This window comes from Pseudophryne corroboree, chromosome 3 (assembly GCF_028390025.1).
Source record: "Pseudophryne corroboree isolate aPseCor3 chromosome 3, aPseCor3.hap2, whole genome shotgun sequence".
NCBI classification, from domain to species: domain Eukaryota; kingdom Metazoa; phylum Chordata; class Amphibia; order Anura; family Myobatrachidae; genus Pseudophryne; species Pseudophryne corroboree.
In genome coordinates, this window is record NC_086446.1 from 113904939 (window position 1) to 113909938 (window position 5000).

General features: G+C 41.4%; 15 non-coding genes and 8 pseudogenes across 15 annotated transcripts in view; all 23 read right to left on the reverse strand.

Moving 5' to 3' along the window:
- The window catches only part of LOC135062756 (5S ribosomal RNA), a 119-nt gene extending 89 nt beyond the window's left edge, over positions 1-30 (reverse strand). The window contains exon 1 of the ribosomal RNA XR_010249101.1: positions 1-30. This exon is cut by the window's left edge and continues 89 nt beyond it. This is a non-coding gene — a ribosomal RNA (5S ribosomal RNA).
- Positions 31-137: 107 nt separating this feature from the next.
- On the reverse strand, positions 138-256 carry LOC135059579 (5S ribosomal RNA). The gene has a single exon (XR_010245980.1). It is a non-coding gene; the product is annotated as a 5S ribosomal RNA (ribosomal RNA).
- A 107-nt stretch (positions 257-363) lies between these two features.
- Positions 364-487, reverse strand: LOC134897526 (5S ribosomal RNA; annotated as a pseudogene).
- A 107-nt stretch (positions 488-594) lies between these two features.
- Positions 595-713, reverse strand: LOC135070202 (5S ribosomal RNA). The gene has a single exon (XR_010256374.1). It is a non-coding gene; the product is annotated as a 5S ribosomal RNA (ribosomal RNA).
- A 107-nt stretch (positions 714-820) lies between these two features.
- LOC134887893 (5S ribosomal RNA) lies at positions 821-939 on the reverse strand (annotated as a pseudogene).
- Positions 940-1046: 107 nt separating this feature from the next.
- On the reverse strand, positions 1047-1165 carry LOC135064437 (5S ribosomal RNA). Its single transcript, XR_010250744.1, has one exon. It is a non-coding gene; the product is annotated as a 5S ribosomal RNA (ribosomal RNA).
- Positions 1166-1272: 107 nt separating this feature from the next.
- Positions 1273-1391, reverse strand: LOC134885510 (5S ribosomal RNA). Its single transcript, XR_010169622.1, has one exon. It is a non-coding gene; the product is annotated as a 5S ribosomal RNA (ribosomal RNA).
- Positions 1392-1498: 107 nt separating this feature from the next.
- On the reverse strand, positions 1499-1617 carry LOC135069782 (5S ribosomal RNA). Its single transcript, XR_010255964.1, has one exon. It is a non-coding gene; the product is annotated as a 5S ribosomal RNA (ribosomal RNA).
- Positions 1618-1724: 107 nt separating this feature from the next.
- Positions 1725-1843, reverse strand: LOC134890266 (5S ribosomal RNA; annotated as a pseudogene).
- A 107-nt stretch (positions 1844-1950) lies between these two features.
- Positions 1951-2069, reverse strand: LOC135069437 (5S ribosomal RNA). The gene has a single exon (XR_010255618.1). It is a non-coding gene; the product is annotated as a 5S ribosomal RNA (ribosomal RNA).
- A 107-nt stretch (positions 2070-2176) lies between these two features.
- On the reverse strand, positions 2177-2295 carry LOC135064814 (5S ribosomal RNA). The gene has a single exon (XR_010251114.1). It is a non-coding gene; the product is annotated as a 5S ribosomal RNA (ribosomal RNA).
- A 107-nt stretch (positions 2296-2402) lies between these two features.
- On the reverse strand, positions 2403-2521 carry LOC135062757 (5S ribosomal RNA). The gene has a single exon (XR_010249102.1). It is a non-coding gene; the product is annotated as a 5S ribosomal RNA (ribosomal RNA).
- A 107-nt stretch (positions 2522-2628) lies between these two features.
- On the reverse strand, positions 2629-2747 carry LOC135059581 (5S ribosomal RNA). Its single transcript, XR_010245982.1, has one exon. It is a non-coding gene; the product is annotated as a 5S ribosomal RNA (ribosomal RNA).
- Positions 2748-2854: 107 nt separating this feature from the next.
- Positions 2855-2978, reverse strand: LOC134897435 (5S ribosomal RNA; annotated as a pseudogene).
- A 108-nt stretch (positions 2979-3086) lies between these two features.
- On the reverse strand, positions 3087-3205 carry LOC135070203 (5S ribosomal RNA). The gene has a single exon (XR_010256375.1). It is a non-coding gene; the product is annotated as a 5S ribosomal RNA (ribosomal RNA).
- Positions 3206-3312: 107 nt separating this feature from the next.
- On the reverse strand, positions 3313-3431 carry LOC134885511 (5S ribosomal RNA). Its single transcript, XR_010169623.1, has one exon. It is a non-coding gene; the product is annotated as a 5S ribosomal RNA (ribosomal RNA).
- A 107-nt stretch (positions 3432-3538) lies between these two features.
- LOC135058418 (5S ribosomal RNA) lies at positions 3539-3657 on the reverse strand. Its single transcript, XR_010244847.1, has one exon. It is a non-coding gene; the product is annotated as a 5S ribosomal RNA (ribosomal RNA).
- A 107-nt stretch (positions 3658-3764) lies between these two features.
- Positions 3765-3883, reverse strand: LOC135061360 (5S ribosomal RNA). The gene has a single exon (XR_010247743.1). It is a non-coding gene; the product is annotated as a 5S ribosomal RNA (ribosomal RNA).
- Positions 3884-3990: 107 nt separating this feature from the next.
- LOC134893342 (5S ribosomal RNA) lies at positions 3991-4111 on the reverse strand (annotated as a pseudogene).
- A 104-nt stretch (positions 4112-4215) lies between these two features.
- On the reverse strand, positions 4216-4336 carry LOC134895512 (5S ribosomal RNA; annotated as a pseudogene).
- Positions 4337-4441: 105 nt separating this feature from the next.
- Positions 4442-4560, reverse strand: LOC135064634 (5S ribosomal RNA). Its single transcript, XR_010250939.1, has one exon. It is a non-coding gene; the product is annotated as a 5S ribosomal RNA (ribosomal RNA).
- A 107-nt stretch (positions 4561-4667) lies between these two features.
- LOC134893411 (5S ribosomal RNA) lies at positions 4668-4788 on the reverse strand (annotated as a pseudogene).
- A 107-nt stretch (positions 4789-4895) lies between these two features.
- LOC134891978 (5S ribosomal RNA) overlaps positions 4896-5000 on the reverse strand; it is a 119-nt pseudogene continuing 14 nt past the window's right edge.

The following is a 5000-nucleotide window of genomic DNA, read 5'->3' on the forward strand; positions in this document are numbered from 1 at the left end:
GGGCATTTCCAGTGTGGTGTGGCTGTAGATGAGCTTTATGGTTTCTGTTTGAACTTTTCTACTTCTAACTACTGGTTCATAAATGAATACGTTTGAAAATGGAATGCATCAACAGAACGGTGTTGGTAGTATAAAAATATCTACAGCACCTTGTATTCCCAGGTGGTCTCCCATCCAAGTACTAACCAGGCCCAACACTGCTTAGCTTCCAAGATCAGATGAGATTGGGCGTATCCAGTGTGGTGTCGCTGTAGATGAGCTTTATGGTTTCTGTTAGAACTTTTCTACTTCTAACTACTGGTTCATAAATGAATACGTTTGAAAATGGAATGCATCAACAGAACGGTGTTGGTAGTATAAAAATATCTACAGCACATTGTATTCCCAGGCGGTCTCCCATCCAAGTACTAACCATGCCCAACACTGCTTAGCTTCCTTGATCAGATGAGATGAGATTGGGCGTATCCAGTGTGGTGTGACAGTATATGAGCTTTGTGGTTTCTGTTAGAACTTTTCTACTTCTAACTACTGGTTCATAAATGAATACGTTTGAAAATGGAATGCATCAACAGAACGGTGTTGGCAGTATAAAAATATCTACAGCACCATGTATTCCCAGGTGGTCTCCCATCCAAGTACTAACCAGGCCCACCACTGCTTAGCTTCCAAGATCAGATGAGATTGGGCATATCCAGTGTGGTGTGGCTGTAGAAGAGCTTTATGGTTTCTGTTAGTACTTTTCTACTTCTAACTACTGGTTCATAAATGAATACATTTGAAAATGGAATGCATCAACAGAACGGTGTTGGTAGTATAAAAATATCTACAGCACCTTGCATTCCCAGGTGTTCTCCCATCCAAGTACTAACCAGGCCCAACACTGCTTAGCTTCCAAGATCAGATGAGATTGGGCGTATCCAGTGTGGTGTTGCTGTAGATGAACTTTCTGGTTTCTGTTAGAACTTTTCTACTTCTAACTACTGGTTCATAAATAAATACGTTTTAAAATGGAATGCATCAACAGAACGGTGTTGGCAGTATAAAAATATCTACAGCACCTTGTATTCCCAGGTGGTCTCCCATCCAAGTACTAACCAGGCCCAACACTGCTTAGCTTCCAAGATCAGATGAGATTGGGCATATCCAGTGTGGTGTGGCTGTAGAAGAGCTTTATGATTTCTGTTAGTACTTTTCTACTTCTAACTACTGGTTCATAAATGAATACGTTTGAAAATGGAATGCATCAACAGAACGGTGTTGGCAGTATAAAAATATCTACAGCACATTGTATTCCCAGGTGGTCTCCCATCCAAGTACTAACCAGGCCCAACACTGCTTAGCTTCCAAGATCAGATGAGATTGGACGTATCCAGTGTGGTGTGGCTGTAGATGAGCTTAGTGGTTTCTGTTAGAACTTTTCTACTTCTAACTACTGGTTCATAAATGAATACGTTTGAAAATGGAATGCATCAACAGAACGGTGTTGGCAGTATAAAAATATCTACAGCACCTTGTATTCCCAGGTGGTCTCCCATCCAAGTACTAACCAGGCCCAACACTGCTTAGCTTCCAAGATCAGATGAGATTGGGCGTATCCAGTGTGGTGTGGCTGTAGATGAGCTTAGTGGTTTCTGTTAGAACTTTTCTACTTCTAACTACTGGTTCATAAATGAATACGTTTGAAAATTGAATGCATCAACAGAACGGTGTTGGCAGTATAAAAATATCTACAGCACCTTGTATTCCCAGGTGGTCTCCCATCCAAGTGCTAACCAGACCCAACACTGCTTAGCTTCCAAGATCAGATGAGATTGGGCGTATCCAGTGTGGTGTTGCTGTAGATGAACTTTCTGGTTTCTGTTAGAACTTTTCTACTTCTAACTACCGGTTCATAAATGAATACGTTTTAAAATGGAATGCATCAACAGAACGGTGTTGGCAGTATAAAAATATCTATAGCACCTTGTATTCCCAGGTGGTCTCCCATCCAAGTACTAACCAGGCCCAACACTACTTAGCTTCCAAGATCAGATGAGATTGGGCGTATCCAGTGTGGTGTGGCTGTAGATGAGCTTTGTGGTTTCTGTTAGAACTTTTCTACTTCTAACTACTGGTTCATAAATGAATACGTTTGAAAATGGAATGCATCAACAGAACGGCGTTGGCAGTATAAAAATATCTACAGCACCTTGTATTCCCAGGTGGTCTCCCATCCAAGTACTAACCAGGCCCAACACTGCTTAGTTTCCAAGATCAGATGAGATTGGGCGTATCCAGTGTGGTGTGGCTGTAGATGAGCTTTGTGGTTTCTGTTTGAACTTTTCTACTACTAACTACTGGTTCATAAATGAATACATTTGAAAATGGAATGCATCAACAGAACAGTGTTGGCAGTATAAAAATATCTACAGCACCTTGTATTCCCAGGTGGTCTCCCATCCAAGTACTAACCAGGCCCAACACTGCTTGGCTTCCAAGATCAGATGAGATTGGGCATTTCCAGTGTGGTGTGGCTGTAGATGAGCTTTATGGTTTCTGTTAGAACTTTTCTACTTCTAACTACTGGTTCATAAATGAATACGTTTGAAAATGGAATGCATCAACAGAACGGTGTTTGTAGTATAAAAATATCTACAGCACCTTGTATTCCCAGGTGGTCTCCCATCCAAGTACTAACCAGGCCCAACACTGCTTAGCTTCCAAGATCAGATGAGATTGGGCGTATCCAGTGTGGTGTCGCTGTAGATGAGCTTTATGGTTTCTGTTAGAACTTTTCTACTTCTAACTACTGGTTCATAAATGAATACGTTTGAAAATGGAATGCATCAACAGAACGGTGTTGGTAGTATAAAAGTATCTACAGCACATTGTATTCCCAGGTGGTCTCCCATCCAAGTACTAACCATGCCCAACACTGCTTAGCTTCCTTGATCAGATGAGATGAGATTGGGCGTATCCAGTGTGGTGTGACAGTATATGAGCTTTGTGGTTTCTGTTAGAACTTTTCTACTTCTAACTACTGGTTCATAAATGAATACGTTTGAAAATGGAATGCATCAACAGAACGGGTGTTGGCAGTATAAAAATATCTACAGCACCATGTATTCCCAGGTGGTCTCCCATCCAAGTACTAACCAGGCCCACCACTGCTTAGCTTCCAAGATCAGATGAGATTGGGCATATCCAGTGTGGTGTGGCTGTAGAAGAGCTTTATGGTTTCTGTTAGTACTTTTCTACTTCTAACTACTGGTTCATAAATGAATACGTTTGAAAATGGAATGCATCAACAGAACGGTGTTGGCAGTATAAAAATATCTACAGCACATTGTATTCCCAGGTGGTCTCCCATCCAAGTACTAACCAGGCCCAACACTGCTTAGCTTCCAAGATCAGATGAGATTGGACGTATCCAGTGTGGTGTGGCTGTAGATGAGCTTAGTGGTTTCTGTTAGAACTTTTCTACTTCTAACTACTGGTTCATAAATGAATACGTTTTAAAATGGAATGCATCAACAGAACGGTGTTGGCAGTATAAAAATATCTACAGCACCTTGTATTCCCAGGTGGTCTCCCATCCAAGTACTAACCAGGCCCAACACTGCTTAGCTTCCAAGATCAGATGAGATTGGGCGTATCCAGTGTGGTGTAGCTGTAGATGACCTTTGTGGTTTCTGTTTGAACTTTTCTACTTCTAACTACTGGTTCATAAATGAATACGTTTGAAAATGGAATGCATCAACAGAACGGTGTTAGCAGTATAAAAATATCTACAGCACCTTGTATTCCCAGGTGGTCTCCCATCCAAGTACTAACCAGGCCCAACACTGCTTAGCTTCCAAGATCAGATGAGATTGGGCGTATCCAGTGTGGTGCGGCTGTAGATGACCTTTCTGGTTTCTGTTAGAACTTTTCTACTTCTAACTACTGGTTCATAAATGAATACGTTTTAAAATGGAATGCATCAACAGAACGGTGTTGGCAGTATAAAAATATCTACAGCACCTTGTATTCCCAGGTGGTCTCCCATCCAAGTACTAACCAGGCACAATACACTGCTTAGCTTCCAAGATCAGATGAGATTGGGCGAATCCAGTGTGGTGTGGCTGTAGATGAGCTTTGTGGTTTCTGTTAGAACTTTTCTACTAACTACTGGTTCATAAATGAATACGTTTTAAAATGGAATGCATCAACAGAACGGTGTTGGCAGTATAAAAATATCTACAGCACCTTGTATTCCCAGGTGGTCTCCCATCCAAGTACTAACCAGGCACAATACACTGCTTAGCTTCCAAGATCAGATAAGATTGGGCGTATCCAGTGTGGTGTTGCTGTAGATGAACTTTCTGGTTTGTTAGAACTTTTCTACTTCTAACTACTGGTTCATAAATGAATACTTTTTAAAATGGAATGCATCAACAGAATGGTGTTGGCAGTATAAAAATATCTACAGCACCTTGTATTCCCAGGTGGTCTCCCATCCAAGTACTAACCAGGCCTAACACTGCTTAGCTTCCAAGATCAGATGAGATTGGGCGTATCCAGTGTGGTGTGGCTGTAGATGAACTTTCTGGTTTCTGTTAGAACTTTTCTACTTCTAACTACTGGTTCATAAATGAATACGTTTTAAAATGGAATGCATCAACAGAACGGTGTTGGCAGTATAAAAATATCTACAGCACCTTGTATTCCCAGGTGGTCTCCCATCCAAGTACTAACCAGGCACAATACACTGCTTAGCTTCCAAGATCAGATGAGATTGGGAGAATCCAGTGTGGTGTGGCTGTAGATGAGCTTTGTGGTTTCTGTTAGAACTTTTCTACTTCTAACTACTGGTTCATAAATGAATACGTTTGAAAATGGAATGCATCAACAGAACGGTGTTGGCAGTATAAAAATATCTACAGCACCTTGTATTCCCAGGTGGTCCCCCATCCAAGTACTAAACAGGCGCAACACAGCTTAGCTTCCAAGACCAGATGAGATTGGGCGTATCCAGTGTG